The sequence below is a fragment of the Leptodactylus fuscus genome, chromosome 6 (genome assembly GCF_031893055.1).
Source record: "Leptodactylus fuscus isolate aLepFus1 chromosome 6, aLepFus1.hap2, whole genome shotgun sequence".
In the NCBI taxonomy this organism is placed as follows: Eukaryota; Metazoa; Chordata; class Amphibia; order Anura; family Leptodactylidae; genus Leptodactylus; species Leptodactylus fuscus.
In genome coordinates, this window is record NC_134270.1 from 136111903 (window position 1) to 136138952 (window position 27050).

The 27050-nt window shown below is 41.8% G+C and overlaps 1 long non-coding RNA gene across 1 annotated transcript in view; it reads left to right on the forward strand.

The window, feature by feature from the left end:
• The window catches only part of LOC142208670 (uncharacterized), a 656266-nt gene extending 631754 nt beyond the window's left edge, over positions 1–24512 (forward strand). Inside the window, exon 3 of the long non-coding RNA XR_012716897.1 lies at positions 24499–24512. This is a non-coding gene — a long non-coding RNA (uncharacterized LOC142208670). The remainder of the gene's footprint in view (positions 1–24498) is intronic.
• The last annotated feature ends 2538 nt before the right edge of the window (positions 24513–27050 follow it).

Genomic DNA, 27050 nt, shown 5'->3' on the forward strand with positions numbered 1-27050 from the left:
AGTTTCCATTTTACACCATTTGTAGGATCATTGGGACAATTCTGCATCCCTCACAATGTACTTTGGGCAGGGTGGATTGTGCCCAGGCTCTCACTATCCAATAGAGAATGGAGTAGGGCCAACCAGGATTGTGTCCTCTCTTTTTAAGGGCCCCATTGCATAGTCTGTCTCTGTGGCATGTATGTGAACATAGCCAATAGCATATTTGGGTAACATGACAAATCCCATACTGTGTACATCAACCATTATCTTAAAAAACAGATAGTTCCTCTAAAATCTAAGGGAATTTTATCTGTTCTGATATGCTTTGCTGCTTATCAGAGATTTCTCGCCTCGGGCGATTTAATTAATAAGTGTCACTTTGTGATGATTTATCATTAGTAAAACAGTAGTCTGAGCCGTACAGATGGATTCAGGATTAATCAATCAATCTTAAAAAGATCCCCTTCCCCCGCTGTCATTCACGTGTTCGCCCTTCCTTTATAGCAAAGACTTTAATCTTATCTGACGCTCTCGTCTAAAGAGATTCAGCGGTGTCAAAATGTTCCATATAAAAATGAAACTCGAGAACAATACATCGCTTGAGTCGAAGATGTGTTGAAATACAGCAGATAGAGAAAAAAGTTACTTTGGCTTCTCAAGAATGAATGTTGACAGGTATGACATTCCTACGGTAAAGTCTTCTTGTTTATATAATGGTCAAAGCCTGGAAAAAGGGAAAAGCTTCAGCTGTGGTCTTCTAGGAAAATATGTTGCTTGGTAGAGATTGAATTAGTATGAGGTTATTTGCTACATATGCTGAATGTAAGCAATTAGTAATGGAAACAAAATGGGGAACTCAATTCATTGGAATAACCCTGCTAGTGTTTCAGACCGGGGCCCCACGGGACAGAAACGCTGCAATTTGCCTGCGGAGGAAACACCACGGGAAAAATCGTGGTGTTTTACAGTACTGGCAGAGTGGATGGGATTCTAGCAAATTCCATGCCCACTTAGTGGTTAAAACCACCGTGCGAGCATGCCGTGATTTCCGAAACCGGTGCAGTTTTGGAAAACGCAGCATGTCAATTATACCTATGGTATTATACCCATAGGTATAATTGTAACAGAAAGTCTGCGGAGGAAAATTCTGTGAACTCTCTGTTTAAAGAACTGCGGGAAGAACCGCAATGTGGCTTTTCCCGCAGCGTTTTTTTTCTGCAGGTTGTCCCATGGGGCCTTAGCCTCAAAGTGGGTTTCCCAGTAAAGAGATGGCATATCGCTAGAATACGTCATTGCTTTGGAACTGGAGAGAGTTAGAATACCACCTTTCCTCGGAGCTCTGGTTTTCAAGATAAAACTTGAAAGGGGTCACATCACAAACCAGTTTCTGGAGCCCCTTCATTTTTACGCATTGTGGAATTGTGGAACAGTAATGTTATATCTTAGTGATACCATATGCCATCATAATCTTAAAAAGATTACGATCTGTATTCCAATCATTTTCTTTTACACTGGGAAAACCCATTTTAAAACAAAGAAGAAAATAATTCTTCGAAAATCCACAAAGGTGTCCCTATTAATTTTTATGACATGTCAATCAGGTAGGTGAGGATTCGCTAGTCCACTTATGGTGGAGAAGCTTACATTGCTTATCAGCTTTGAAGCGAAAATACCATCATACCTGATATGTGATAGAATATGACACTAGTTTTGTTTTTGGTTCATTGGTTGCCATATGTGGTTTTGATCGTTCTAAGCTTTCCACACACGAGATAAATATTGTTTGAAAGTGCCAATATTGGTCATTTTGGTTGTCTAAAAAATTAAACAAACATCTGTGATGTCTGACAGTATTATTATTATTTATTTATTATGCTTACTTATATAGCGCCATCATATTCCACAGCGCTTTACAGACATTGTCAGTCACTGTCCCACATAGGGCTCACAATCTACATTCCCTATCAGTATGTCTTTTTGGTGTGTGGGAGGAAACCAGAGTACCCGGAGGAAACCCACGTAAACACGGGGAGAACATACAAACTCCTTGCAGATGTAGACAGTAGACTATGGGATCAGCTTTGGTTGGCCAAAAATGTATGTGTATGGAATGATGGGACAGATTTGGATGATCATTTTTTACTTTGTAAAAGCCCTAGAGATTAAGGTTTTTTTTTTTTTTTTTTCAAGCTCTTTTGCTGTCGGTGGGATTATCTGCACAAACAATCCAATGGACAATTGTAGGGAAAGTGCAAATTACTGTTATTAATATTCATTGTTCTCATCCATCATAGGATGAGAGCAATGGACATTAATAGCAATGGATGCAGACAAAGCACCATCCATCTACTCTCATCCTATGATAGATGAGACCATAGCCTAACTCTGTGGAGGCCAAGTAAACCAATGACTTCATAGTGTAGAAGAGTGTTCACAGATTAACATGTGCATTAACTTCAGTGCAAGACACTCTGGCAACAATTACACCGAATAAAAAACTTGACAACTAGTGAAGAGGACAAAATATTCTCAGGACAATTACTGGAATTAGCCTATAATGCCCATTACAATTCAGGACTTCAGGACTAAAAAAGACCCATCAAGATCATCCGCTGAAACATAATCTCGATGGATTGCGTTTTACAATTCATGAAAGCATCTGGTCAGTGCAGAACAACAAATCTAAAGGTTAAAATCTCCCAGTTTCTAGAATGTTACATGAAATTGTGGAATAAACAACACATACAACCAACAAGTTGAAATATCACAGAAATAAAAAAAATAAAAAACACAATGACGGGTGGTTGTGTTATGCCAGATCCATGCCTGTAGGAAACCTATGTTTGTGTTAAGAGTATTGGATATTGACGGCTCATAGAAAATCAGAGTCAGATAGAGGAAAATTATTTTATTGACTGTAGAAATGAAACCAAGAAGAAAATTGTTCATCCCTTTATAGATGAGTCCACTGAGAATTCATCCGTTCAATAAAAATGTACTTACCATTGGTTTCAGTAGGAAAGAAAAACTAAGGTGGATCGATGTATACATACTGTTCTCCAGGCTCAGTGCATTGGGCTCATTTCCATATAAAGTTAGTCCTGTGACTACATCATCCTTTTAAAGTTTCATGAAGATGGACCCAATCCATATGCTATATTAGGGCTTATACATATTGTAGAGAAGGATTCCCCAACACGGTGCCATCACTCACTAACAAGCAGTCACTTTGGGCTAACCCAGTCAATGTATAACATATGAACAATTCATTAGAATGTCCAGTATACAATCGTAAAGTTCTTCAACCGTGGCCACTATGAACAAAATATCCCCTTGCCACATGTGCCCCTTAAATGACTACCAAAGATGGTCCCATTGATGACTCCATAAGTATCTTCCGTAAATGTCTCTATGTGTCCAACAGATGCCCATTTACAGATGAATCCTTCCTTATATCTCTTCTTGGCTCCCGTTATTCTTGAGTGATGAAGGAAGATCAACTCTGAAGATAAGAAAAGCTGTGCTTCACAAAGTAACACAAAAGTCCTTGCCAGTTATTTTGGAATAGGAAGGAATTGGATGGAAGGAAAGATACTTCAAAAGCTTAAGTACTTGACCCAGGTGTCCATACACCTTTAATAGTTGTTGGCCCAATACTTTCCAACTTTCCCATACGCATGCACACTTGGTTCAGCCAAGCATGCAAGTGGTTTCAAAGGGCAAAGGAGAGTAAACTACTGCCTGACATCCAGTCCAAAGGAACAAAGCATTGGGCATCTGTTGGGGAAAGTAGGGGGCCCCATACACATGAGGGTAAGTTCACCCAGAGTTTTTTGGTCAGGGTTTTGAGGCTGTATCCGCCTCAAAAACCCTGACCAAAAAGATGGCTCCCATTGAAATTAATGGGAGCTGCTCAGGAAAAAAGAAGCGGGATGCTCATTCTTCAGGCCAAGTCGCCTCGCGATTCGGCCTGAAGTAACTCCCACCTCTGGACTAGGCCCATTCAGAGTGCGTGGCTGGATGCCAGTGCAGTGCATCGGCTTTCAGTCGCGGCTACTTGGTTTTTGGATCGGAAGCTGAGGTAGCCTTCGTCTCAGGTTCCGATCCAAAAAAATTGTGTGTGAACTTACCCTAAGACAGTCAGGTTGTCCCACCAAAATCAGGTACCAGTGACTTATGTATATGGAGACCTTTATCTAGCCTTGGCATCTAGTATTGGTAGTTGAGTTTATACATCATCTCTACTTTCTGCACTTGGGATGTGAAGTCCTGAATACTGGAAGGAGAGAGACTTTTTTTTATTTATTCTAGTTCATCTAAGATCAAACGTGTTCCTTTGAGAAGTATAAAAATTCACATTCTGCTCCACTACCTGTTCAGATGCCACCGCCAGAGGCCCAGTTTATTAAAATGCGTCAAGTATTAATTAAACTTTAGAGACTTGTTAGTAAATCCATTCGCTTACAGTCAAAAATGGATTTCCCAATATAGCGTTGTAAAAATATTCTTCTATTTGATGTCAAAGTCAATCTAGACCATAACTGACAAGGGCACTGATCTGCTTGACATGCCGAGGAATGAGAACCGTAATGGGTATCTCAGTACACAAGACAATTATTCCGACTCCAATCACCAGGGCGATAGAACTGCGAGCCAATTATGATCATTTCAATATTAATACTGAGCAACACCTGCAAAAATTATCATAAATGAATGCTGATAGACTCCGGATCATTCCAGATGGATAAATACGGTAATGTGTACAAATAAACAAATGTAAACAAATGCCGGTTGCGTTGTGCCAATTACAGAAAAAAAAATTGGCATAATTAGGGAGCGAGCTCATAAATAATAGGAATTTATTACAGCAAGCGAAAGATTAGCAGCAGTTCAGCCATGAATAATGAGGTTGGGCGCTTGCCACATCCACTATTCTATTCCGAGACTGGAAATAAATATACGTCCTGCTATTTATATATGTGGATACATTCACTCTGGAAATCTGCAGTTGCGACATGGAACACATTACAACGGAGTCATCATTTTGTGCTCTATTTGTTTTTTTCATGGATGGATGAGAAGGAGCTATTGTTGAGAAAAAACAGCCAATGTAGAAAATATGGAAATTCCATAGATACAATTTGTTGAAAACTACCAGATATGATCATTTATATCTTTTTTTCCGTGTTAGAGGGTTTCTGGCAACACTCACTATTGAAGAAGTAGCTGGGATAAGGGAAAGGAGCTTACTGAGAAACACATCAGCTAACCTCTGGCAGAACCGATACCGTCTGACCCACCACCATACATATGCACACTCAACTCAGCCAAGTATACATGTATTCTCAGTAGGACGAGTTAAAATCCAAATGCTTGATCCACATCTTCTCTGACATACACCATTGGGGAGACTCAGGTAGCCCCAATAAACATTAGATGGTCGGCCGGGTTCTGCCGACATTTACAGTATATATTGTACATGACCCACTTCCATTAATGAAGTAGCTGGAACAACTGGAAAGGCACTTATTGAGCTAGACACATATATTAGTTAGTCATTGGCAGAACCTATTCCTTCTGACCCACCACCATACACATGCACACTCAGCTCAGTATTCTCAGTAGGAAGCAGGGGTCAACCTGGGCTTTCTGAGGAGGGGCGGAGCTGAGGGGGCCGGGGGTCGCAAGAAAGGGGCGGGGCCGCGTGGGAGGGGGCGTGGTCGAGCAGAAAGGGGGAGTGGCCAAGCAGAGCGAGCGGAGTTCACAGGCAAAGAGCAGGCAGGGAGCTAACCTGCGCTCTGCCTGAGTGTGAGGGGCGGCCGCTGGAGCAGCGCTGCGTCCAGCAGGGCCGCCCCAATACACTGCTCGCTTCCCATGTCGGGCTGCAGACACGGTGACGCTAAGCCAGTCCAGGACAGCTTGTCCTGGACTGGCTTAGGTCAGCAAAAATGCCGCCCTCCCGAGGCCCTGGCATAGCGCCGCCTGAAGCAGTCGCTTCAGGTCACCTCATGGGAGGTGCGGCGCTGGTAGGAAGACACCTTTTATACCAGATTATATTCCTGAAGACACAATTATTGTGCAGTTGAAATTCAAAGCTCCATGGTAGACCATGTTTAGCTGACATTTACAATATCTAATATATGTGACCAACTTAAAGAGAACCTTTCACCACCTCCACAAACTCCAGATCATCTACTGATTGTGGCACAGTTGGAATTTTTCCTCTAGCCCCCATCATTCCCAATAATCAATGCTGTTATTTTTGATGCCTTGGTATGCGATTTAGGCTCTGTACTGTCAAATGTGCGGTGTCAGGAAGGAGCAAGAAAGGGGTGTGATTCTGACAACTAGTCAGAAGTAGAGTGTCAGAGATCAGAATCCCACCCAATGTCTACTCCTGCCTGACACCTCCCACTGACAGTACAGAGCTTATATAGTTTATCTGGCACCAAGGGTAATGGTGGGGGATATAGAAAAAAGTAAACACTATCAGACTCAGAAGAAAAGATCCTATCAAAGGAAGCAATGATCCTGTTGAATGGTTCCTGCAACAGTCTGTTGATATGATGTCCCCAAGTTACATGAGGAGGTCACTGAATACTCAAACCTGGTGGTAACAATTAAGGATTAGGAAAGTGATACATTTTGGGGATTATGAGACTATTTTAAATTATTCTGTTTGGTTCCTTGTGTGTCTTCTGAGGGTGAGGTCACTTGTATCTGGGATTCTCATAGGTATCCATAGATTCTAGTCAAGCTTATCCTTAGCTAGTCAAGCCTATCCTTAGTTAAAAACCCCACTGTTTCAGAGATGTGTCCTCTTGTTCCGATCCTGTGGTTGGAGAAGGGCAGGTAGACTGAGGCCTTGATGTAGCCCACAGAACTAAGTTGCAGGGTGTTATGTCTGGCAATCACCATTCATTGGTGAATTGTTGCCGATGCGGCCATTTCAACACTCTGGTAGACTTTCCTTTAGGCAGTAAGGAAGTGGACCATCCTACTGGTTGTCCTCTTCCAATCTGCACTTTAGGTTAATGCGGTATGTCTTCTAGCTTCACCTCATGGAAAAGATGTAATTTGTATGGCTCACTACGCAGACATTTATACCTCGAAACACAAAGATTTCTAGTAGACAGGGTACAAGTGGCCCATCAGAGTATGCAATGCACCAACATAACTTTCTGGTGGCATTGGCACTGTATTGGGCCTGACATTTTAGCAGGATGATCCCATTTGAAGCAGAATTTGAACTCAACTTTAACTTAATTTTTTTTACTATGTCCATCCAATTTATCCAGCTGAGATTGAGGCCCCTGATATATAATCTGTGTGCAACGACCATAACAAAGGTTACTATGTGCTTATATGTGGATGTCCACATGCTCTGTATAGACGGAGGGTGGGATTTAGAACAATTTCCAGCAGTGGTCCGCACTGTTAATAGGCCCTTAGGAAATAGAAGCATTGTATTTTCAATTATTTGTTATTTTTATAACAGTATTAGTTATATTGCATATGGAAATTGATATCACATTTCACAAAAAATATATCTGCATGAAAATAACATTTCTCACAGAGCGTTGATATAAGTGGGAACATAAAAATTCTCACATTTTTCCTATATATTTCAGATCCATATGGACGATTTAAATAAAATGCTAATATATTCAAATGAATATGTCGGAAGCAAATCATTCATTGCTTTTCAGTGATATTTGCAGGACAATTGCCATTCTCTACAGGTGATCTGGATTATCTGTTCACAAAGTGAAATGGTTACTACCTAGGACTGACCAAGGGAAGCACAGCATAAGACAACCCAAGCAAGGAGTTATAACATTGTCTACACCTGGCATTACTAACTGGGTGGGTTTGTATAGGTGGACACAGCCTGCTCCTCCTCAATATTCCTGGAAGAAGCCATGCAGGCGAAAACATGGTTTGGGATCTGAGATGGAGGTCACTCACTGAGTCTACCTACAATTTTGGTCTGTATATTATATTATTCTGCTGTTGTATCAGAGGCTTTTTTTTGCATATTTATTATTAGAGATGAGCGAGTATCTCGTAGGTATCCATAGAAATGAATGGACGTAGCCGGCACACGGGGGGTTAAGCGGCCGGCCGCCGTCAAAGCGGAAGTACCAGGTGCATCCATTCATTTCTATGGAGCGTGCTGTTCGGATCGGCTGATCCAAACAGTACTCGCTCATCTCTATTTATTATCATATACAATAGTATTGTGTTAGGCTGAGTGCACACTGGGTTTTTTTTGTCCAGAAACTGAGGCGGAGGTTTTATCAAAATCGTTTTGGCAGTGAAAGGGTTAATGAAACACTAAGGGAGCTTTCACAATACACCAATGCTTTTAGTGTGCTGGGAAAGCTCACAACACATACAGTAAATGGAGTTATACATCTAACCATTGACCAAAGAAGGCTAAATATAGCCTCCATTCTGCTGGAATCCAGGGGTGCATTCCCTGTCACATGGAGTAATACAGAAGGCTGAACTATTCCATGTATAAAAATGTATACTGTGCACTACATATATTTTACCATGGAACCTATGCACATAGGATCCACACTTAGTTTTGTTCATCTTTTTAGCTAGTTTATTGCATTTGCGGCTTATCCAGATCACACTGATAGAAGTACTATGGTATGGAAGCACCCAAAACTAACAAATTTATGTGTACGTCTGAAAAAAGGTAAAGCCATGCATATTATACTAAAGTTAATGAAAATGGACAATTTCAACCATAGTGATTGTCCATGGGGAAATATAACAATAGACAAGACCCCGGGAGCAGCAGGACTAGACCACAGTGGGAGAACTCAGAGCATTGGGACTGGTGAGTATGGGTTTTTTTTATTTTCACCTTCTCCGGCCTCCTTGGTAAAATTTGTATATCCTGGACAACCCCTTTAACCATCTTTGTGCCCTATTGTAGACTGGATAGGGCTTCTGCTGCAGCCAGTTGTCTTAAAGTCAAACACAGGATTATGAAACAGAGCAGATTCACATGTAGGAATTTGACTCTTAATTTGTCAAGCAGAAAATTTTTGATTCAGAAATTTGAAACAGATTTTTTCTGAGATTTTAACACTAGGGCCAAATTCCTCTAGTGGACTTTGACAAATTCAACATCCAATTCCGTATCAAATTCCCTCTCCCATTCATTTTAATGAAATTTCTCAGGCAGAATTCGCCTGAAGAACGAGCAAGACGCTTACTTTTTTTTGTTAACTAAGATTCCACCTCAAATTCAGTGTCAAATTCCTATGTGTGAACACCCACTAAAGGCTCGTTCACATAGGGGCGGTGGGGTGGATTTTGACCATATTTTGACTCGGGGAGCCAAGTCAAAATATGGTCAAAACTCACCTGCCACGATGTCACGTTCGCGGCTTCCCCCACCCCGGAGTCGGCTCAAATGAATGGGCCGACGCTGAAGGTTGCAGCTGCTAAGCGGAAGCCTGCCTGAAGAAAGGGAAGCTCGCTTCTTTTTTTGTTAGCGGAAAAAAGAACGCTAATGGTCTCCATAGACCACTATTGTAAAGGGGCGGATTATGACGTGGATTCCGCTGACAAAATCTGCCCCTTTGGCCCCGTGTGAACTAGCCCTAAGGGTCAGATCACACAGTAGATTGGGCTATACAAAATCTGCCGTGGAAATCTTCCTTCACTCCCATACACGGAGATGAGAGGTTTGAGTGAACACCAAGCAGAACATTTCATTTTTTTCATTAGCGTATTTTTTTCCAGCTAGCATAAACTTTACCTCCCATTGAAAAGAGTTGTAATTTTTGTGGTGGAATCCATGTTGTGTCAACTTACCCTAAGTCGCGTAGCTCTCCTGCTCCAGCTGCTGATGACGGAACCTGAAACAACATGTTGTGTACAGATTGCAATTGAACTATTGTTTTCTGTACTGGAGTAACTCCTTCACTTAAAGTAGAAGATAACTCATTGCGGCAGATAAGGCCTTTATTTAGCTGACGTACATGTTCATTTTTGTGCATCCATTCTGTTTTTTGAAGGCCTAGCGTCATCCAATTTGCATCTGGCCTTTCTTTTTTGACCTAACCCACTGATCCATTTTTTCTGAAACTAACTTGGGTATCAATCTGTTTTACAGCCCTTTCATGTCTCCTGCACATGCAGTGTTATATATCGCCAGAAAGCCGACAGTTTGCTGAATTACTGTCAGCTTTCCCATTATGTGCACCCGGTCTGGAGATATTTGTGCGATTAACTTCGGCACCGATCTCTACCCATCATTAGAAGGGTGTTCCTAACAGTCTAGTTGGACTTTGAGGAATGCCTCCCCCCCCTCGACAGTACTCATCCATAGCCCTGTACTGTCAGAGGAGACATTCCTTATGGCCCAGTGATGACGCTAAGCTGTGAGTAAGGAGGGAGGGAAGGCATTCCTTAAAGGGGCTCTATCTGCAAAATCATGCTGATAGAGCCCCACATATGCGTGAATAGCCTTTAAAAAGGCTATTCAGGCACCGCTAAAGTTATATTAAACTACCCCCCAGTTTTAAAATAATACCCTAAAAAAGAATGTGATCAACTTACCCATCGTGCACGGTGGGCGGGCATTCAGGGTGCGCCGTCTTCTTCATCCACGCCTCCTCTTCCTGCGATGTCCTCGGGTCCCGTCTTCCTCCGGCGCTCGCGAACTGACATTGCTAAAAAAAAATGGCCTGGGCGCATGCGCAGTAGCATGTTGCTTCTACTACAGCTACTGTGCATGCGCCCAGGCCATTTTTTTAAGCAATGTCAGTTTGCAATCACATTCTTTTTTAGGGTTTTATTTTAAAACTGGGGGGTAGTTTTATATAACTTTAGCAGTGCCTGAATAGCCTTTTTAAAGGCTATTCACGCATATGTGGGGCTCTATCAGCATGATTTTGCTGATAGAGCCCTTTAAAGTCCAGCAGACTGTCAGGAATGCCCTTCTGACAGTGGGCAGAGATCGGTGCTGTTAGTTTTATATCTCCAGCCCGGGGGAACATAACGGGAAAGCCGATAGGCTACGGAATTCAGTGCACTGTCAACTTTCTAACAGTATATAAAGCCACACATGCAGGAGGACATGAAAGGTTATCCCTAAATATAGATCTATTGCTTTCAACAGGGTCTGTTTGTGTCAAAAAGTACAAACATAGTCCTGTTTTTTTTCGGTCCATCAAAAAAAATGGACATGTGAATATATGCATTCACGCTCATTGTTTTTAAAACATATATCATCTGTTTTGTGAATAAGGCCTTACTATTGCAGAATCGACAAGGTGTAAAATACGCCGAAATGCAGTACACAATCGGCCATTTTGGCTTGTGTAGTTTGAGATAAAGTTTTTCTGACTGCTAGAAAAGTTGGCATGGCTTTAGTAGGGAAATAAACTACACACAACACTCCAGCACTAGCCACTGGGTTAAATCTGCCTTATTTTCAGAATACCTGTCTACATTTACAGTAGAAACTAGCGGGATTAGTAAATCAGTCCCACTGTGATCTCACGGTGACAAAATGACAAACTCAGCCTTGCTGCAATGACACATTCTTGACACGATCCAATGCAGAACGATATGCTACTCTTAATAAAACCCTGACAGTAATTTTTGTATTCTTAAAATGTCTTGACTTTCCACTTTCCTCCTGTGATCACTCATGAGAAGAATTATTCCATGCTGAGAATTACTTTACAGGAACGTCCGCAGTTCAAACCTTTGGCGGGCACCCCGTAGCAGACATTAGATCCAATTACAAATCCTACCTGGTGATGGCACAATGACATGTTTTGCTTCAGGTCTCTATTACTATACAGGTATCATACTGACAGGTTTCATCATCCCTTCTGGCAATTTCTGAATTAATCAGGGTTGTATATCGCATAGCCGCATCGCATAAATAAGACCAATATATCAAATATGATGGACTTGACATAGCAAATTATCTGCATGTCGGTTGTGCTGGATGTAGAAAACCAATTTATTTATCTAAGCACTGACTAACAGGATCAGGTTATAGGGAGGGAAAATGGGGGCGATTGTCCAGGGGCATCCTCTACTGTGGGTCGCCATGCCCTGTGCAGAAATCATAAAAGCTACTGAATATTATGAAACAATAAAGTTTGTATCTTACAGTATAATGTCCCCCAAATAGGGCCCCATAGGTCACATTAGCATGGGTCACTAGAAGTAAGGATGCCATGTTTTGCCTTTTAGACACATAGACTTTTTTTTGTTGTTTCTCATGTCCATTGTATTAGACTTGGGTCATTCAGCCTCCCTATTCACAAGACCAGAACAAAGGAGAGCAGACCACTAAAATAGCAGTAAGTCATGGACCCCATATGATGAGGTCTGTCGGCTGTACGTCTTCTTAAAACTGAAACTGGTATTCCTAAAGCTAGTTGAGCAATTTCCTAGTGCTGATGCTTGAGCAATGGAAGAAAGGAGACAGAGACAGTGAGTCCTAAACTTGACCCAGCACCTGTCCCTACCTACTTGCCAGACCTGCTCTAGGTGACGGTCCCTTCTCTGTAACACAGAACAAGACAAGACAAACAACACAGAAGAGGAGTCAGCAAGCCAAGGGTCGAAAGCCAGAGAGACAAAGCAGTACAAAATTGTAATCCAAGAGAGTAGTCACAAGAGAAGCCAAAGGTCAGAAGACAGTAATACAATAGAAAGAGCAAGTAGGAAGCTAGTGAGGACAAAGTCTCAGGACAGAGTCACAAAAGCCAGCAAACCTCTGTGGGCGGATGACCTGGATATATGAGGTCCAGGAACTGCCTCAGACTTGGTAGACAGGCTGTCAATCACACAGGCAAGGCTAAGATTAACTATTTGATGGACAGAGGGAAACAAGGTGCAGGAGATGGGTGCGGTGGAAATTCAATTACAGAGGATAGGTAATAGAGTAGCACAGCAACAAACAACTCTAAGCAAGGAATCAAACTAAATATGCCTCCTGCACCGCAGCATGCGAGCGAAGGGTGGCACAGAGACTCCAACAGGAAGAGACGTTACACTATAAAAATATAACCATCATCATGACAAGAGCTAAAGATGTAATCTAGAACATCTAGAAATGTCATTAACCTCTTAATGTCACTCCTGTTATAGACCTGAAGAACCAGTTTTTTACCTTTTCTCATTGTCTCATTTCAAGATCGGGACAAGTTGTGTTTTTATTAGCACCATTTTGGGTTACATATAACTTCTAAAACTTTATTACCTCACTGTGAGCAGTGTTGTAAAAATAACGAACATGGTGATACCAATTAAGTATGTCTTTGTTGTTTTTGTTTTTTATGTTTTAGTACTTTTTCACAATAAAAACATGTTTTATAGAATAAAGTCACTTTTATGTATCCTCATCTTATAACTTTTTTTATCTTCACGTCAAAGTAACCACATTGTTTATTCGAGGACAGGTTGAAGTTTTTGTTAGTATTATTTTTAGGTGCACATGAATAATTTTTAGGATAGTTTTAAGGAGGGCGATGCAAAAGAAACATCAAGTCTGCCATAATTTTTGCCTTCTTTCCCCATTTGCTGTGGGACATATATGACACGTAAACTTTATTCGTATTAAATATGGTATTGGTATTAAATATGTATTTTTTAAAGTGCCTGTTTTAAAAAAAAATAAAAGAAGAAGGAATGAATGTTTTTCTTTTAATTTTTTTGGACTTTTCTTCCCATATGGAACTTGAAGTTTTATATTTTGTCAGTATTACGCTGACAACAGACTATTAGGCCAAAGATCTGCTGTGGTCTACTAGCCAGATACTTTGTTATAATCCCTGCTGCCATAGTAATGTATAACCCCAAATTCAAATTTCCGACTTTCACCCAACCTGAACATGATGGCAGTAGACGGACTCCTAGCAGTAATGCTAAGAGTCCTGCCAGCGGCACACAGTCCTGTAGTGAACGTAGTATAGGACAGTATGTCCGTGGGAGGCAGGGACTCTTAGCAGCATAGATAACTGTTATGCTAGGAGTCCCCCTCCTGACATACTGTTCAGGGCTCGTTCACATCTGCGGCCCGGTCTCCGTAGTTCAGGTTTCAGTTTCCTGCCTAAAACAGAGGCAGGAGACGGAAACCTGCAGGAGACTTTCTCACCCATTCATTTGAATGGGTGAGAGAGATGTCCGGCCGTGTGCGGCGGTGAGCATTTTGCGCTCTCCGCTGCGAAACCGGGTTTTATAATCCGGACACAGAGTCGGACATGCAGTACTCTGTGTCCGGATAAAAAAAATCCAGTTTCGCGGCGGAGAGCCTAAAACGCTCACCGCCACGCACGGCCGGACCCGGTCTATGGTTTCCGTCTTCTGCCATGCAGAAGACGGAAACCATAGAACGGAGACATGAACGCAGGTGTGAACCCAGCGTCAGGCTGATAAATCCAACCAACACATGGAACGAGTTTCATCTATGGTCATATAAATGCGAGGTAAATCCCTTGTGATTATGTTGGGGGTAGGGTTGAGCGATCGGAATCAGAATTCCGATCCCTATCTTTTCCGGCGGGATCGAGGTCAGAGGTTATCTCAAGAATGGTTCAACCCTATTCATGTATATATCATAAATAGGGTTCATCGATCGGTATTGGAAAAGATCGGATTCCAATTGGCGATCGAGCAAATTTCATGATCGGGATTGGCTGGAAAATGATTGGAAATCGGATTTTAAAATCAATCCTGAAATCTCAAGATCGGCTCAACCTTAGTTGGGTGCAGTTACAGCATCTAAGAGGTAAAATAATTGAAAACCATGTTTAGAAATTTATGGACTATCCTGTGGATGGAACATCCTTTAGGCTGAGGCCCCACATTGCAACAACGCAGATTTTTTTATTGCAGATTTCGCTGCGTTTTTTTTTGTACCAAAGCCAAGATTGGCTACAAAAGTGAAAGAAAATATATAGACTAAAGTTTCTAAAACCAGTATCTGTCTGCAGTACCGTATATTTAGGTGGCAGATAGATGATAACATGCCAGGGATATAGGCTGTCAACATTCATCTTTATATGTAATTTTCCAGGATACCCAATAATAATAGTCACACATCTCAGCCAAACATATGTAAGATGTGTCAGCTTTCTGACACTTCTTATTTATCTAGCATTTCTGGTCAAGTGAGATGCGTCTTATGAAAAATGGAGTTGTAAAGAAAAGTAATGAGCTTATGTTTTATGTAATGTTAGACTTTACAATGGCTTTGTGACAATTTGTGTTAAGAAATCCTACAAGTATCTTATAAATAGTCCACAATTCAATGAAGATTATTTCGGTAAATAGTCTCAGCTACTGTGGATTTTGCATTTTCCAGTAAATCTATCCGCATCACGTATACATCGATAGATCCGTTACGACAGCTCATTCAGTAAAATATTGTTTGTGTTGCAAGAAGAAAAAAAAACATGCCCAGGGCTAGTTTTACAGAAAACATGGCCGGGGGTAACTAAGTAGCCCCTTCTTTCTTGCTTTGACAATTTTTCTCATAATTTAAAAAGATAGTCTGTGTATTTTGTCTTTATATTATTTCTTTTCTTTTTTTAATAACTTCTTTTTTTTTTTAGAAAAACATATGTTTCTCCCAGTTATGTTTAAAGGACTTCTTTGGGATTTTAATATTGATGACTAGAGATGAGCAATTAGTATTTGATCATTCGAATATTCGATGCACTTAACTCCTTGTTGTTCACACCTATGGCGGGGAGGTATTCAATCAAATACTACTCGCTCATCTCTATTGATGACCTTAGGGTAGGGCATCAATATTAGATTGTTGGGGGTATGCAGCTGCAGTACTAGACATAGCCACTACAGAATTTATAGTGCTATGCCTGATGTTCAATGAAGAGGCCTTAGCCCTTTCCCATGGTTGGTAGCTTCATCAATCACCAGAACACTGTTGAGAGTTGGATACCCATTGACTCCCGAGTATAATGATCGGAAGCCCAGGAGAGGTGAGGGAACATAAAAAACAATTTTACATACCTCTTCTGGCTCCAGAAGGATTCGGGCCTACTTACTGAAACGTCAAGTGACATCTCTTCCATCATTAAAGATGGCCAACATCAGCAGGGAGCACGCTGGAGCCCAGGAGAGGTAAGTAACAGTGTTTTTTTTATGTTTGTATCCTCCTGTGGGTCTCCGATCATTATACTCTAGGGTCTGAAAAGACCCCAGAGTATAATATTTGTTCATGGGTGGTCCACAATGGGGCATAATACTGTGTGCAAGGGCCACTATGGGGCATAATACTGTGTGCAGGGGCCACTATTGGGCATATTATTGTGTACAGAGGCCATTATGGGGCATAATACTGTGTTCAGGGGCCACTATGGGGCATAATAGTGTATGTAGGGGCCACTATGCGGCATAATTATGCGTGCAGGAATGCAGGGGTGAGACAGTCAGTCGGGGTCTTCGGGAGGTGAAGACCATGTCAAAATTTTGCCACGGGGCCCCACCATTCCTAGTTACACCACTAATTTAAAAAATATATTTACCTTAGGAGGATACAGCAGAACTTTGCATTACCGTTGTATATCCCAATGAATTCAATGGAAATTGTGTAATATTTCCCTACTTTCCCTTTGCTGGAGACGAAATGAACAACTGCTGCAAAGTTCCTAGGAGCCCTAAGAGTATTCTACACTATGTTTTATAGATAGGTTCCTAGGAGCCCTAAGAGTATTCTACACTATGTTTTATAGATAGACTCCTAGGAGCCCTAAGGGTATCAACCTGAAATTAATCTGAAGCCAGAGGTGCTGAGCCAAAAACCAAAATGAATCTTGAGAGGTTTGCCAATCTCTAGTTGTCATACTAACCATAGGGTGATATGGAGGCAGGAGTCTCATCAGCTTTCCTGTATCTAGCATGTAGCGGGCGGTGGATTCCCATTACATCTCTATCTGCATCATGATGTCGATGTGTAATGTGCCATATATTCAACTTAACCCTACTACAATCTCAACCTCAGACCTGCTATATCTGCAGGCTCCAGTGGAAAAAAAGATGTTTTTCTTCTAAACATAGTTGTATTATATTAGCTTTAGACTCTCCATAGTTAATTATAAATTGGCTGAGTTTTTACTAGGGAGTTTGCGAGCCGTGCTTACTTTGCAGACTAAATCATGCGTTAAACACATTTGATTATATCTCATAAGTGACACTGTGCAGTGATGAATTAGGAAATAAAAATTAGCTGAGTATGCATTTCCTTTCCAAAATCTCCTTCTTTTGATGATGTATCTTGTAGTTTTGTGCTTGAATGAAGCTCAAGTTAATCATTCAGTCGCAATGAATCATTAAAAATCAATCAGTCGTAAACAGAACGTAAAACTCTAAACAGTTTCTTGCGGCGGCTGCCAGGAAGCCTTGTTGAGTGTCGGCGCTGAGCTTGAAAAGTTTTTAATGCTCAAACTATAATCACTTTTTTATTCTGAACATAAATAAGACTTATACTATGGGGATTTTTCCTCTAAAAGCTATAACGTGCTCGGCCATATGAATTGATGATGATTAATTCTTAATACTTATGGGCTTGTCAGGTTTAGTAAACGCTTTTTAAAGTTTCTCAGTAGGTCTATGGGGGGGTAGTATTTTTCGTTGCGCAGAAAGTTAAGAGCAAGAAAGTCGCCTCTTTCATGATAACTATAAAGCCCTATTCACATGACCCATGTTAACAGACATCATGCAGCTGCATTAATTCAATACATATGAATGGGGATAATCACATGACCATTTGTGGCCAATCCATTCTAATAGACCATGAATAATTATTCAATTTTCACTGCTGTTCACCTGAATAGAACCTTAGAGGTAACTACCCTGTAAATCAGGGAACGTTCAGCATTCCAGGTGTTGTAAAACTACAACTCCCAGCATGCATACTTGCTCTACTCTTCTAGTAACTTCTGTGGAAGTGAATGGAGCATGTTGGGAGTTGTAGTTTCACAGCAGCTGGAGAGCCAAAGGCTGCCGACCCCTGCTGTAAATCAATGTCCAGTCCTTTAACCGGTGGCAAAAATTCCAGGGTAGCAGTGGTAACGGCTGCTACAGGGCCCGGGACATTAGGGCGCCTGATGAGCCCCTGTTTTTGTTTGTTTTAAATACAGTCCTATGAAAAAGTTTGGGCACCCCTATTAATCTTAATCATTTTTAGTTCTAAATATTTTGGTGTTTGCAACAGCCATTTCAGTTTGATATATCTAATAACTGATGGACACAGTAATATTTCAGGATTGAAATGAGGTTTATTGTACTAACAGAAAATGTGCAATATGCATTAAACCAAAATTTGACCGGTGCAAAAATATGGGCACCTCAACAGAAAAGTGACATTAATATTTAGTACATCCTCCTTTTGCAAAGATAACAGCCTCTAGTCGCTTCCTGTAGCTTTAGAGTTAATTGTTGAGGTACAGTGGCAAAACAGTGAGGTCTTAGCAGGTTTAACTGTCTCTGATGGGGTGTTCTCTTTCCCCAGTATTGCTGAACAATAACTGTTTTGGGGTACAATGGTAGCAGGGTGAGATTTTGGTAGCAGCTTTAATGGCTGGGGTGTAAGGAGCACACATGCCTGAGATGACTCTCCTATCCCCCTGTAGTCACTGGAATGGACCTTGGTCCAGCTGTCTGTCTCTGACAGGGCAACTGTGGGACACCATTCTAATGTTCCCAGCTGTCTGGTGCAAGTCTGCAGTAAACTTAATTCTGTAAACCCTAACACCCAACTTCACTAATGGAGGAAAGATGGCCGCCTCTCGTACAGTGCTCTGACTATGAAGAAGGAGAGTAGCCCCGCTTCTGGATTTTGTCAGCTTGTTGTGTGTCAGCATAAATGTCTCAGGTTGTCACCACTAACATGCGTGTCATAGGTTAGTCATCGGGTTCCTAGATTGTCATCACATGATATAGAATATATGGTGAAACTGCAGGGTAAGAGCACACTTTCTGTACAGTTCCTGAACAAATCTTTTTTGGACTCTAGGGGATCTGGTGTTTTGTCTTAGTTGTGCACTCAGGAATAGAAAGAGTTAAAACTAAGAAAACGTATGATCCTCTAATGAGGGGACCCTTGTAACCTAAAAATAACCAAAGTATATAATTCCATTAGAGACAGGTGAACCTCTCAGGATTTGTTTTGTTTCTGGTTCCACCAAAGTTATGTCAAAGTGAAGGTGACATTATTGAAGAACCTCCAGAGTATAAATGTGGCAGCCATTTTAGTTCATCTGGGACTAATCTCCATTTGGTTTCATAAAAAAAATGATGTATTTGGAATATTCAGGTTTAGCCCAGCTCGGTATGAACCAAATTGCCCATCTCTAAATCCCATCCATTGTATTCGGCATAAATACTCAAGTGGTTATTGACCCACATTATGGATATGTAACTTGGCCTACTGGTGCACTGCGATGGGCCAGATTTGCCTACAGACCACCATTATGTTTCTGGAGAAGAACTGGAGCACTTACAGCTGGCTGTAGGCAAATCTGCCCTGGTGAACATACAGGCTTATTGTTTGACCATAAAGTTACATTTATGCTTCTATTAAAGACCCTACATGGCACTATTACTGGTTTCAATGACATTTTGGTCTTGACAGACGCCCTTTAAATAAAACAGTATTAAGCATTAGAGATTGAGGCCAAATAGCTGACATCATCACTAATTTTAACCACATGGATGTAGCAGTTAAACCTAGAGAAGTGGTAGAATGGTGACTGCCAAAATGTATGAGTGGGAGGTAAAGCTTAATTTCTAAATGGACACTTAGCTACCTCCTAAATTACAGTTTGTGCTTCTGGGTCGGCTATCGGGTAACCTTTTGGTCAGTTTCCTAACTATGAGCATCTATAATTAGATTAAATACATATATGTAATGTTTTACTATTTCAGGTAATTTAAGGTAATGTAAGGTGCAGCCCGCTTAACAATATTAGATATTATCTTTACAACCAATCTTTACAACCAATTCTTGCATACTGCTATGACATTTAACCCATAAGTGACCAACATATAGATTTTCTATGGTGGACACTAATTGGTCTTATTTCAACGCAACAGACTTTCCATGTTAGTTGCATTGGAATAATGTAGGGTCTCCTGCACTGTCTGACGCGATTGCCCCACTATATATGCACAGACGGGCATCTGCCTAGAATTGGAAAACTACCTACATTTAACCCATTAGGGTGCATTCACACGGAGTAAAGTGTCGCGTGATGTGGCACGTAGACGCCGCTTGAGATTTTGCGGGCCTTATACGCTCCCATTGATTTCAATGGGTGCATGGATCGTATACGCGGCGCTATTTTGCGGCCGTGATTTTGTGGACTTTTCTCTCTGCTTTTATTAAGTGGAATCTGTGGTGGAGTTTCCAATACCAATGTAAATCTAGTCTAAGATGGTGGACAAAAAGTCCAGAGTAGTCACAATGAATACCCGATTTATCCCATTAGGACCCAATGTCGCCATTAAACTGATCTGTCTTTATTATTTAATCTGTTTTTATTTCTCTATGATGTAACAGAAAGACGAATTAAACAATGGAGGTATGTACCCATCCCAGACTACTCATGGGCAGTGGCGTAACTACCGCCATAGCAGCAGAGGCAGCTGCCACAGGGCCCGGGTCATTAGGGGCCCGGTGACAGCCACTACCGCTGCTATCATTTTACTCGGGGGTCTTTTCGGACCCCCGAGTATAATGATCAACGGCCCGGGAGAGGTAAGAAACATAAAAAACACTGTTACTTACCTCTCCACGATCCGTGCAGACTTCGGCCTAGTCGTCTGACGTCTCATGACCCCGGCCTGCGTCCCGGGTCATGGAACGTCTGATGTCATTGAAGATCTACTACTTCAGAGGCCGACAGCGTAGGAGACAGGAGATAGGTGAGTAACAGAGATTTTTTTATGTTTTTCTCCCCCTGGGTCTCCGATTATTATACTCTGGGGTCTTTTCAAACCCCAGAGTATAATAATTGTTTATGGGTGTCCACAGTGGGACATAATATTGTGTGCAGGGGCCACTATTGGGGATAATAGTGTGTGCAGGGGCCACTATGGAGGATAATACTGTGTGGAGGGGCCACTAAGGGACATAATACTGTGTGCAGGGGCCACTAAGGGACATAATACTGTGTGCAGGGGCCACTATGGGGGATAATACTGTGTACAGGGGCCACTATGGGGGATAATACTGTGTGAAGGGGCCATTATGGGGCATAATAGATCGCGCAGGAATGCGTAGGAGGGGGTCGGTCGAGGTCTTTGGCCTAGGTGTCGGTCGGGGGGGCCCCATGTCAAAAGTTCGCCTTGGGGCCCTGCCATTCCTAGTTACGCCACTGCTCATGGGTATGTTTATTACCATGGAAACACATAGATCTGCATAACAGCTGTAGATACAAAATGGTAAAATATTTTTCCAGCAAATCGTTCTTTATTGAAAATTCTTTAATGTGAACAGAGAATAAAGTCGACACGAAGTTGCAATGACGGCAAGAATATTTTCAGAATTATTTCATTTTATTAATTTAGATTTTGTAATGGAATGAAAAAATCTATTTGCAAAGGTAAAACCTTCCTTTAAATATCATGTATTATATTGTATTTTTTACCGTATATATTTATAAGAAAAAATGTAAATGCATTATATGGAACAAATACAGTATAGCGTAGACAGTTACATAAAAAGTTTACTGTGTGATTAACCAAAGCCATGGACATTAATCTACATTTCATAGTCTGAAAGGCCAATCATCCTAATGTAACGTGACTGCGAGAGCTGCCAGGGCTGACATACCGTCGCACACAGTAGAGGCACAGACATGATTAATATACAGAGAATGATTAAGAGAAAATACATGCAGAATAATTTATCTTTTTCCTTTCTGAGACGTAAGGGGGAAAACTCAAGACTTATATGAAAAAACAAATATCTCAATATGAATAATGGGAACGGCCATGGTACATGGTCAGATCCTAATTTTATATTTTGCATTAGAAAAAAAATCATGTGAGTGTCTGGCTGATACTGGGAACTGAACTGTTCTTCCTAGTATAAGGTATTTAGTCTATGCCCCCACATGCACAAATAATTTAATGCCCCCTTAAGTAACTCCCACATAATGCCCCCGCCTCCTCAGCTAAATCTCTTCTCAAAGAGCTGCATGCTCCACTATTGTATTCAACTGTATCCAGTGGTTAAATCGGGCCAGGGTGTGCTGGAAATTAGCGTTCCGGTAAAAATGTGTCTGAAGCGGAACATAAACAATACTGTTACTTACCCCTCCTGGCTCCAGAAGGCTTCAGGCCTACTTGGTGATGTCCTAGACATCACATGCGTCCTTATGCATTGTGTTGCAAGCCCCTGCTCAAGTGACATCCCGTACGTCATTGAAGATTGCCGACATCTCCTAGGAATGCACCGTAGCCAGGGAGAGGTAAGTAACAGTGATTTTATGTTTGTATCCTCCCCTGGGTTTCTGATTATTATACTCTGGGGTCTGAAAAGAACCCAGAGTGTAATAATTCATCATGGGTGTCCACAATGGAGCATAATAGTGTGTGCAGGGGCTACCATGGGGCATAATACTGTGTGCAGGGGCCACTATGGGGGATAATACTGTGTGTAGGGGTCACTATGGGGCATAATACTGTGTGCAGGGGCCACTATGGGACATAATATTGTGTTCTGGGGCCACTATGGGGCATAATACTGTGTGCAGGGGCCACTATGGGGGATAATACTGTGTGTAGGGGTCACTATGGGGCATAATACTGTGTGCAGGGACCACTATGGGACATAATATTGTGTTCTGGGGCCACTATGGGGCATAATACTGTGTGCAGGGGCCACTATGGGGCATAATACTGTGTGCAGGGGCCACTATGGGGCATAATACTGTGTGCAGGGGACACTCTGGGGCATAATACTGTGTGCAGGGGACACTATGGGGCATAATACTGTGTGTAGGGGCCACTATGGGGCATAATACTGTGTGCAGGGGCCACTAAGGGACATAATACTGTGTGCAGGGGCCACTATGGGGCATAATACTGTGTGCAGTGGCCACTAATGGATATAATACTGTGTGCAGGGGTCACTATGGGGCATAATACTGTGTTGCAGGGGCCACTAGGGGGCATAATACTGTGTGCAGGGGTCACTATGGGGCATAATACTGTGTGCAGGGGCCACTATGGGGGATAATACTGTGTGCAGGGGTCACTATGGGGCATAATACGGTGTGCCTTTTTTACACTAAAAAAGAGGCACAAATTCTTAGTGAATCTGCCCCAGTGAGCATGGAGTATTCTGAAAAGCTAATAGTAATATTACTGGAATGATGAGGGGACTGGGGAATCAGTGGAATTACACTAGTAACAATCAAACAGAGGGCACCAGGTTTTGTCACTATGCATTGTGTAGTTATTGTGAAACTTTAGGGTGGAGGGTGGCTTTAATGTTTTATTTTTGGACGATACAAACAGATAAGATTATGAAAAGTAAACATAAGAATTATGGAAATTATATTGATTCTGTTGGCAAGTACAGTTTATAATCTTGGCATAAATATCGGCTTCTAGACTTAAAAACATGCCTTATGAAGGATTGCTGGAGACAGTGGGGATGGAAATAACCTGCAAGGAGTCGACATGTCCCATTCTTTCTGCCTCTTGGGGGTTTGTTTTGAAAAATAAAGATGCAATAGTCTAAATCAGGAATGACCTCATGTATTTATTTAGTGGAAATTGAGATGTTTCCTCTGATCTAGAAATAACAATCCACCACAAGCACACAGCTGTCATACTAAAGTGATAAAGAAGCATGCTGAACTCCACCAAGTCTGAAGAACAACCAAATATCTCAATGGCCTCTGATACAAGTAGTAATGTAATACACATTGTAGCTAAAATTTAAGCTGAAAAATTCAAGTACCCTGGAAGTATTTGGCATTTTCTAGTCTGTAACCCTCAGTCTATAAGACTAGCATTTTGCACACCAGCCTTAATCCCTTCCCATATAGTTGACTCCCCACCTTCCAAACCCCATAACTTTATTTCCCCATTCACAGAGCCATATGAGGACTTAAAGTTTATGGGACAAATTGTACTTTGTATTGCAACCACTTAATATTCCATAAGATGTACTGGGAAGCTAGAAAAAAAAAATTCAGAATGGTGTGGAATTGCAGGTCCCAGGTCCTATTTGCTCCTGCCAGAAAACTCAAGTGGGTTATTATAAATATGCTTGGCAAAGGCGTACCTATCCAGATACACCCCGCTCTCCATCCACTATCATGTAAAGTGGGAAGCGAGTGTTACGGTTCTGTATATATATATGAAAATAATATTTTAACAATGACAGAACCGCTGGACTGCAGACACTGCAGTGAGGTCCACAAGCCGCAGGGGAAAGGGGCGGCCGTGTGCCTGAAAGGCTAACCGCCAGTTAACTGGCAGTGGTGTTTGTGCGGTTCTGGTGTGAATTGACTGCAATGAGGCTTACACCAGTTGACTTCACTGGGCAAGTGTTTTTGTGCAGCTTAAAAGTGAACAGGTGGCAACAATGGTTCACCAGTAACTTGCTGGGGAACTGCACCTGAGTATAGGCTGCAACTTAGGCTGCCAAGGGTTAAATGTCACCCCTGGTCAGAAACACAAAGGGCTCCACAATAGCTTGGGAGCTACAATATTACTGGACAGAACTAACAGGCTATTCAGTTCCCTACCCGCAGTACACAGGAATCCTAACTAGAATACCTGAACTGGCAACCTGGCATTAACAGGAACCTAGCCCTGACCTCCTGTCTCAAAGTAATAGTCAAAGTGTGAGCACCCGGCGGGCGTCGGCTCACACTATTTAAAGGCTAGTCCCCGCCCAGCAGGGGCGGTGGCATGACATCACCGATCATGCTCAGTATGGCAAAAATGGGACTTGGCCTCTGAGCCGACCCAAAATGTCCGAGCATGCTCAGTAGGGAGAGAATGGCACTTAGCCTCTGAGTGGCTCCAAAATGCCCGAGCATGCTCAGTAGGGAGAGAATGGCACTTAGCCTCTGAGTGGCTCCAAAATGTCTGAGCATGCTCAGTGGGCCTAAAGCTGGACTTAGACTCCAGACACCTTACTGCACAACGCCGAGGGCGAGGTTTGGATTGGCCCACAGGTGGCGCTATGCGCAGGACGGGAAACCTGTGGCACCCAATCCTAACAGCGAGGCACAGAATGGGGGACACATTTGTCACCAGAGATGCCACATTAGCACCCATCTCTGCCAGAAAACTGGTACAGATGGTATAATGAATTTCCCCATATGTTTTATGGACACTTTTGTTTATATGAGAAGCGTTGTATGGACAAAAAAAAACTACTGTATTTCAGCATAAAAACCTCAGAACAGCTGTGAAACATGGTGGTGGTAGTAATATGGCTTGGGTGTCTTTTGCTGCATCTAGGCCAAGACAGCCTGCCATCTTTAATGGAACAATACATTTGTCAGGATATCTATCTGTGTACTGGATCTCAGGAGAATCCGGGTTATACAGCATGTAAGAAGGTGACAGGCAGAGTGCTGGAGTCACGGTATATCTCCCCCAGGTTTCTGAGATATATGTGGTTCTGGGCGGGTCTGGAATAGGCTTCAGCCCAGGTGCGGGTCATAGGCTCTTTACTGGGCCAGAAAAGGCTGCCCAGCCTGCACTCCAAGGCAGATCTAGGGAGTGAATGGAGGTGCCTGGGTCTGTCCTGGAGAACTGAGTTCGGTGTGACCAAAATGGGACTTGTGTTTTGTTTGATCGTGTGGCCAGAAGTAAGCTACACATACTGTTAGCCTTATTCTGTATTAGTTAGAGCTCAGACAAGCAGGAGTTTTGTTTTGCCTTTTGCCTGAAGTTAAGGCTGTATTTTATTTTGCTAATTTTTGTGCCTGACCTGAAGGTTTATTTATTTTGCTGTTTTTACTAAATTAACCTGTTCGCACCAGATTTTGTGTCCCTGTCTGACTGGTTGGGTCCGCACCATTGCTGCTACCGAGCTACCTTCCCCACTAGCAATACATCAAACCCAAACACACAAGTCATTCTACCTGAGAATGGTTAAAGTTTTGGAATGGCCAAGTGAAAGTTCTGACCTTAACCCAATAGAGATGATGTGGAAGGACCTGAAGCAAATATTTCATGGGAGGAAATCCACCAACATAACAGAGTTGAACCTATTTATAGGGGAATGGGCTAAAATTCCTTCCAGCCTATGGGCAAGGCCAGCAATTTCTGGAAACGTTGAGACACAAGGGGGTCAAACCACATACTGAAAGCAAAGGTTCACATACTTTTGCCACTCACATCAATGCAATATTCTTATATCAATAAATAACCAAGTATAATATATTTTACAAATTTATTCTGTTTGGTTCTGTTTATCTACTTTTAGGGTTTCTAGGAAATTCTGAAGTAGCTTCAGGTCAAATCTATGCACATATATAGAAAATTCTGATGTTCCACCAATAGAACCAGGTCTTTATGCCACATAAAGTGACTCCAGTACCAAGTTCATATATAACGTAGCCAAGATGTCCAGCCTGTCACAAGTTCTGGCTCCTCATACGTTACACACATACATTCCTTAGACAAATATTTACAGACATTTTTCTCTTTTGAGCGATTGTTTTTGATATTTTTCTTGCTCTGACTTTTTTTTCTTACTGATAATAACTTGAAGTCAGTGAAATCATATTTGAGCAGAGACTAGAAAGGGAAATTCTCTTCAATCCATACTTCCAGTGACACATACTGTGTTATTGTTTTCAGTGATCCCTATCACAGTTCTTCTGTAGGAATTCACACACAGGAAATGTCTGCATTGTGGTAGAGATAATGTCATCGCATAGATGCACTTTACTTCATGCCGAGGCTTTCTAGGACGACAACCATGTGTTCTAAGAATTCTTTAAATAAGGTTTAGAGGCAAAGATAAAACTCCAGATAAGAAGAACTCTACAATAAGTCAGAATGGTTGA